Source organism: Aplysia californica, unplaced genomic scaffold, assembly GCF_000002075.1.
Source record: "Aplysia californica isolate F4 #8 unplaced genomic scaffold, AplCal3.0 scaffold01575, whole genome shotgun sequence".
In the NCBI taxonomy this organism is placed as follows: Eukaryota; Metazoa; Mollusca; class Gastropoda; order Aplysiida; family Aplysiidae; genus Aplysia; species Aplysia californica.
Genome location: NW_004798845.1, coordinates 52,185 through 60,139, shown reverse-complemented (window position 1 = coordinate 60,139; position 7,955 = coordinate 52,185).

Below are 7,955 nucleotides of genomic sequence, written 5' to 3'. Positions count from 1 at the left end.
GTGCCTGGCTATAATTTGGGCTTCGCGATAAAACAATGTCGCATAAACTTCGATATCGTGTTTCAAAACTGAATCAAAACTTCTGATTTTCGCCTTTCGGTGGAAACGCTTGACCCGGAAGTGAACTTTATATTATGACCTTTATTTTAACATGGATATGTGGATTGGAATAGAAACCAAGCTAAAATTGAACGTCAGTTCTCGAGCCGCCGGGGTCGGCTTAGCGTACTGACGACACTCTAGCCGCGCCGCCTCCCACGGCTCGGCGTAGCGAATGAGTTAAAATCTACATATTTTTTAATTAGTTATTTTTGCAGCATGTTAAGCTTCACCAGAGGTTAAAAATGTGCCCCAAGGTGGGTTTTTCTCCTGACTTTGTTTTCACGCCCTGTGTTACAAAAACGTGGCATATCTTGAATATATTTGAAAATGTTCAAAACCAGTGATTTCAGGATTGACATTGCGACATGGACATGCCGTTAGAACATGCCGTTATTTCAACATCCAAAATGTCCGACAACTGGGATCTTTGTCCAGGCACACACAAGTACATGTACTATGTACTGGACAGACGGCACAAAGTTTTTCCTTTTGGGTTTATGCAGGGAATCCCTTCTTGTTCTGGGGTAGAGATTTCCTTCTTTGTTTATTCTTTGTTGATGACATTATAGATTCTTTGTTGATGACAGTTGTGAATGAAAAATGAAATAGCTTGCCATTGCTGTAGGAAAGAAAAATGAATAGCCCTGTGTGCCCCTGGTTAACCGCAGGCTTTGTAGAAACTTTGTAGAAACTGTTGGATGAGCTCAAACTTTTCCAGCAAAAACAACAGACAACGTATCTCGACCGTACCCAGCAACTGGACAAGTACGTAGGACTTGTTCATTTTTCTTGCAACAGCAACACGTATGTTTGTGTGCGTGTGTGTGTATGTGTGTGTGTGTGTGTGTGTATGTATATATACCTGCATTATATATGTGCGTGTGTGTGTTTGAGTGTTTATGAATATATGTGTATGCAAGTGATTGTGAGTGTGTGTCTGTAAGTGCATATATATATATATGTGTGTTTGTGTTTCTGTGTGCCAGAGCGTGAGCCATTCTCAAAAAGTTAACTTAAACACCTTGCAACAGTCTAAACAATTTTCAAAATGCTTTTTGAAAAGCTAATGCAATCTAAACCAAAAAAATGTAAAACTATGTTCTAATTGAGGAAAAACAAGTGCAGTAAAAACAACGCTTTGAATGTTTTCTTTGTGTATTAATAGACTACTACTTGAGATTTGTTCTCCGTTCATGTCAAGTATTCAGCAAATTTGGTCGTCATGATTGCGTCTTGCAGACGGCATCGATTCTCTGAAACAGAAAAATAAAGCCTCAAAAACTGCAGCTCTCGGCAATCATAGCCATTTGTGTCACGACGCGGGGAGTCAGGCACTCGTCCATGCCTCACTTTTCTTTATTTTTGGGTTATGAACTTTGGCCCATTTCCTGTAGGTTACCCACAGAGGTTTATACCCAGCCTTTTTTTACTTTGAAAAGCGTAGTTTTAGAAAAACTCCCCTTTCTTTTTGTTTTGATGCGGATGAAGGTAAAAAAACCAACAAACACGTCAGCCATGATCAGCTTTTGAGAAGAACTCATGTATCTGGTATACGCACACACCCACCTACTTATATATATATATGTTTGTTTCCTTTTTATAAACGCCTACAATATCTTTTGATTTGGACTTTAGAAGTTATCAGCTGTAATGTAAGTTATCAGCTGGACAGTGTTATTTTGTTCTTTACAGAGGTTTTCCTCACTCTTGGTGTTGGTCCAACTACATACAAACATCCACGGCCTGAGCAACTACATACAAACATCCACGGCCTGAGTTCACCTGTGGGCTTGTACATTTTGTAGAACACTTTTGATGTCTGTGCTTGTCATTGCTGCAGGAAAATCTAGCCTGTGCTGGCATAGGCTTAGCCGAACGTAGAATTGTCCAAATGTGCAAGTTTGAGCTTCTATAAAGGTATAATTGTCCAAATGTTTCAAGGAATGTGACATCCACTGTGCTGCTGTCTCTATTGCGAGGCTCCTTATCTTTGATGTTGCTCAAACGGAGGCCATACAATCCTGGAGTTGGGGACGACGCCACGTCGTTGTCTTAGCTTTCTGTTCTTTTACTCCCAAGATGCGTTATTTCATCTTTACATTCAGGCTTTTTATACAGGGAAAAAGGAAGAGAAAATACTTTTGCTACATTAGTCAGGGAGATAGGAAGAGAAAATACTTTTGCTACATTAGTCAGGGAAATAGAAAGAGAAAATACTTTTGCTACACTAGTCAGGCTATTTTAAAGGCTACAACCGAGGTGGTAAATATAGCGCCTCGGCTACAACTCATTTCAACAAAATTTTTCTTTGATTTAAAGAAGAAAAAAAAAACAACCTCTGATATATATGTACGAGATTCGAGCACAGCTTCCCTAGAACCGTGGGACAAAGACGGGATGGAAGAGGCAGCAGCTACATTGCTAGATAGAGCAAGCACCCTGCTTATCATTTATCATTTCACTCCACACAATGAGAATTCACATTGGTCTTAGATATAGGGCCTATTATGTTTAAAATGAGAAACCATTTCTCCATAACTTTGTGTAGACCATCTAGACCTAAAACGTCCCATTTCTCCATAACTTGGTTTCTATATATAGCGTAGACCATCTTGACCTACTAAAACTAAAACGTTCCATTGTCTAGCTGCTGCGGCTCCTTTCCTCCTTCTCCAGGAAGTTGATAAAAGTCGATGAAACCCTGAGGTCAAACAGAAACTACAGGTTGACGTCTGTCTTCTTTGTGAAATTGTCAAGATGTATTTTCATATTGAGTTATTTTGAGTGGACATCGACACACCACAAAAGTCACACGATAAAAGTAGCAAGCATATCTCCCAACTGTCCTGGGCGGTGTTGTACAAAATGTAATAAGCAACATTTGTACAGAAACGATGGTCTGGGTGTTGTACAAAATGTAATAATCAACATTTGTACAGAAACGATGGTCTGAAAACCCAAACATCTAGTACACGTGTTGTTGCTATTCTAATTGGATGAATTGGTTTGAAGAAATTTCTAGTATATAAGTAGCCCATAGTTACGATTGATGGATATCGGCGGTTTCTTTCTGTGCTGATCCAATGTAGATCTAGATTTAGAAGTTGGAATAGGACACGTCATGTTCCTTGATTGTACCCACGAATTTTACCAAGTTGACCTTGTAAACAAATTTTAATAATGAACAAACCTTTTGTAATGTCTGAAGTCGGAGTCTGAAGCAAGTAGCAACCAGAGTCTGAGTAGAGAGCAAACAGCAACCAGAGTCTGAGTAGAGAGCAAACAGCAACCAGAGTCTGAGTAGAGAGCAAACAGCAACCAGAGTCTGAGTAGAGAGCAAACAGCAACCAGAGTCTGAGTAGAGAGCAAACAGCAACCAAAGTCTGAGTAGAGAGCAAACAGCAACCAGAGTCTGAGTAGAGAGCAAACAGCAACCAGAGTCTGAGTAGAGAGCAAACAGCAACCAAAGTCTGAGTAGAAAGCAAACAGCAACCAGAGTCTGAGTAGAGAGCAAACAGCAACCAGAGTCTGAGTAGAGAGCAAACAGCAACCAAAGTCTGAGTAGAGAGCAAACAGCAACCAAAGTCTGAGTAGAGAGCAAACAGCAACCAAAGTCTGAGTAGAGAGCAAACAGCAACCAAAGGCAACCAGTAATTCAGTAGAACCATCCCCTGTCATTATTATCAGAAAGTTCAAAGTAGCTCCGAGCGTCTGTGTGTCCGTGTGTCTGTTCTTCTGCGACTGATTGGTGGCAGAGAGGAGGAGCGCTACAGTTAAGACTTTTGCTCCCTCTCTCTCCCGGGATTTCTCTCCTATAACAGGAACAATGGAGGTTGTCTTCATCATGCATCAGAAAAATTCTGTTATTTATTGGAGGTTCCGTGGAAGTTATAAAATTATCCACAGAGAATATTATGTGAAAAGGTTTCAAGTATTATTTTTGTTTTGTAAATGCAAACTGATGTACAGCTGACAATGCTTGACTGTTTTGTTTGGGAGAATCTTGGTCCCCTCCAACAGTTTTTGTGTTTGTGAGTCTGGATGCTCACGTTGACACAGAACTACACGTCTCGTGAGATTGTGTTTGGGTTGTGTGTACATGGTGTAAAACAAGGCTACATTCTGTGTACATGGTGTGAAACAATGCTACATTCTGTGTACATGGTGTGAAACAATGCTACATTCTGTGTACATGGTGTGAAACAAGGCTACATTCTGGGTACATGGTGTGAAACAATGCTACATTCTGTGTACATGGTGTGAAACAAGGCTACATTCTGTGTACATGGTGTGAAACAATGCTACATTCTGTGTACATGGTGTGAAACAATGCTACATTCTGTGTACATGGTGTGAAACAATGCTACATTCTGTGTACATGGTGTGAAACAAGGCTACATTCTGGGTACATGGTGTGAAACAATGCTACATTCTGGGTACATGGTGTGAAACAAGGCTACATTCTGTGTACATGGTGTGAAACAAGGCTACATTCTGTGTACATGGTGTGAAACAAGGCTACTTTCTGTGTACATGGTGTGAAACAATGCTACATTCTGGGTACATGGTGTGAAACAAGGCTACATTCTGTGTACATGGTGTGAAACAATGCTACATTCTGTGTACATGGTGTGAAACAAGGCTACATTCTGGGTACATGGTGTGAAACAATGCTACATTCTGGGTACATGGTGTGAAACAAGGCTACATTCTGTGTACATGGTGTGAAACAAGGCTACATTCTGTGTACATGGTGTGAAACAAGGCTACATTCTGTGTACATGGTGTGAAACAAGGCTACATTCTGGGTACATGGTGTGAAACAAGGCTACATTCTGTGTACATGGTGTGAAACAATGCTACATTCTGGGTACATGGTGTGAAACAATGCTACATTCTGTGTACATGGTGTGAAACAATGCTACATTCTGGGTACATGGTGTGAAACAATGCTACATTCTGGGTACATGGTGTGAAACAATGCTACATGCTACATGTCAGGGAACTCCCAATCCTTCACGTTTACCTGACCCAGCATTTCTGGCTGACACAGGAACCTGAAGACAGACAATCTGGAGCTCTTCGGTTAAAGTCACAGCAAGAAAATATAATCCTGAAACGTAAGAAAGGATGAGGGGGTAGGACACAAAGTCATTGTGTAACGTAAGCTTTCTTTATGCTGCTGCAGAGAGGGATATCCTTTGACCATCATCCAATTATCGTAGATTGTAGATCTGGCACAACACCACTAGTTACTACTTTGAAGTTACACAACTGTCTCCCGCGGCAAGTGGTGGGGGGAATGAAACTGTCTCCCGCGGCAAGTGGTGGGGGAAATGAAACTGTCTCCCGCGGCAAGTGGTGGGGGAAATGAAACTGTCTCACTGTCTCCCGCGGCAAGTGGTGGGGGAAATGAAACTGTCTCACTGTCTCCCGCGGCAAGTGGTGGGGGAAATGAAATTGTCTCACTGTCTCCCGCGGCAAGTGGTGGTTGCTCTTACTCTTGTATCTCTATGCTGCGAGCTCATTGACATGGCAGGACTTCTGAACTTGTCCAGTGTTCCTTGAAAATTTCTCAAAATAACGTTCAAGTTTGAAAATGTACCGTTGTGGATTCGATCGATGGTCATCAAGATACACGCTGAGATGATTCCGTGGTGTGTACCTGTGGCTCGGATGTACGAGGTTGATCAGAATCATGTACCATGTACGAGGTTGGTCAGAATCATGTACCATGTACGAGGTTGGTCAGAATCATGTACCATGTACGAGGTTGATCAGAATCATGTACCATGTACGAGGTTGGTCAGAATCATGTACCATGTACGAGGTTGATCAGAATCATGTACCATGTACGAGGTTGATCAGAATCATGTACCATGTACGAGGTTGATCAGAATCATGTACCATGTACGAGGTTGATCAGAATCATGTACCATGTACGAGGTTGGTCAGAATCATGTACCATTGGTGGTTGGCATGATCAGGCTGACGTGTCCAAAGGGGCATTAGTCGAGGTTTGTGCTGACATGTACATTAAGTGAACTGCTCTTAGTTTTCTCTTCTTCTGTTGCTCACATGTCCTTCTCCACAAGACATTCTCTGCTGTTTTGGGCTAGTGCAAACAAATTGACTACATGTACTAGAAAGATTGAAAGATTTAAACTTATTTTTAAAGTTTTATTCAAATACGGCTTAATATTTGGTTCCAATAATCCAGAGCCGGCCTGGCTCCTCCTGACATTCCTTACATAAACATGACATTTTGTCAGCATGCCTCACATGTGTCAGTGAAACACCACGTCCTAAACACGTCAAAATTAGGCCAAAATTTTCAAAGTGATTGAGAAGATTTTTTCATGGCCCGAGTCAGAAAAGGTCGTGAAATTATCAAGTTTTCTCTCAATTTCCTGAAAATGATTTTTGTAAAGTAACAGATAAGCAAAGGACACACGCAGCATGCCGATGGTTGGTGGCATGTAGCAGAAGTAAGGAGAAGAAAAAAAGGGGGAGGGGGCAACATTTTTCCCCTTGGATGGTCAAATTCTACTGTTGTGTATAGGCCTATATTGGATGGTCAAATTCTACTGTTGTGTATAGGCCTATATTGGATGGTAAAATTCTACTGTTGTGTATAGGCCTATATTGGATGGTAAAATTCTACTGTTGTGTATAGGCCTATATTGGATGGTCAAATTCTACTGTTGTGTATAGGCCTATATTGGATGGTCAAATTCTACTGTTGTGTATAGGCCTATATTGGATGGTAAAATTCTACTGTTGTGTATAGGCCTATAGACAATTTATTGTGCGAGGATTTTTTTCATTAATTTTAATGTCTTGTGAACAAAATCTGGTCAAGGATGAAGATGAGATGGTAGGGCCTACTGAATTTGTTTGAAAATCTTCAAACACGTAAGCCTATTTGAAATATCTTATATTATATCTATTGTTGTTTTCAGAAATGAATTTACGGTACAAACTGTCGGGTTTTTTCCTGTTCAATTTCATGACATATACGCCATGGTTACAAATATCATAATTCTATATTTCATCTAGATCTGTAGAGCAACAGGGTGTGGAAGTTTTTGCACGTTTTGTTCACACGTGTGGGTGTCTTTTTGCTTGCTTCATGGTGCATTTGTTTTTGAGCGGATGTGTGTGTGTGTTTGTATGTTTATGTGTGTGTATGTGTGTCTGTATACGTGTGTGTATGTGTGTGTGTGTATGTGTGTGTATGTGTGCGCACATTAGATCGGAGTTCTGGTGAGGTTATGTTGAAGTACAGTGAGACGGTGAATTGTTTTATGACTGGAGAGAAGAAAGGAATTCTTGAAAAGACATACAGACTTTGAGACGTAAGTACCAGGCTTTTACATTTACTACATGGATTTACTCTATTTTATTTTGTTTGACAAATTGCAAAGCTTGGATGATGATTCTATAATGTATATATATATGAATAGATCCATGTTACAACAAACTGTTTTATAATTGATTTGTTCCAAAGTATCAATTCTGAATCTTTTGCTGTGACCAATGACTGAAATAAAGGTCTCATTTCTATGCCAGTCCATGCAGTCATTTGGTTTCTTTCTGGAGTGAGTGGATGACTGTATCATGTTAATTTACCACAGCCTATAGACTGCTTCATCTCAGGTTTGTGTGTGGGTGTGGGTGTGTTTGTGTGTGGGTGAATGTGTGTGTGTGTGTGTGTGTGTGTGAGTGAATGTGTGGTTGTGTGCGTGTGTGGGTGAATGTGTGGTTGTGTGCGTGTGTGGGTGAATGTGTGGTTGTGTGCGTGTGTGAGTGAATGTGTGCGTGTGTGGGTGAATGTGTGGTTGTGTGCGTGT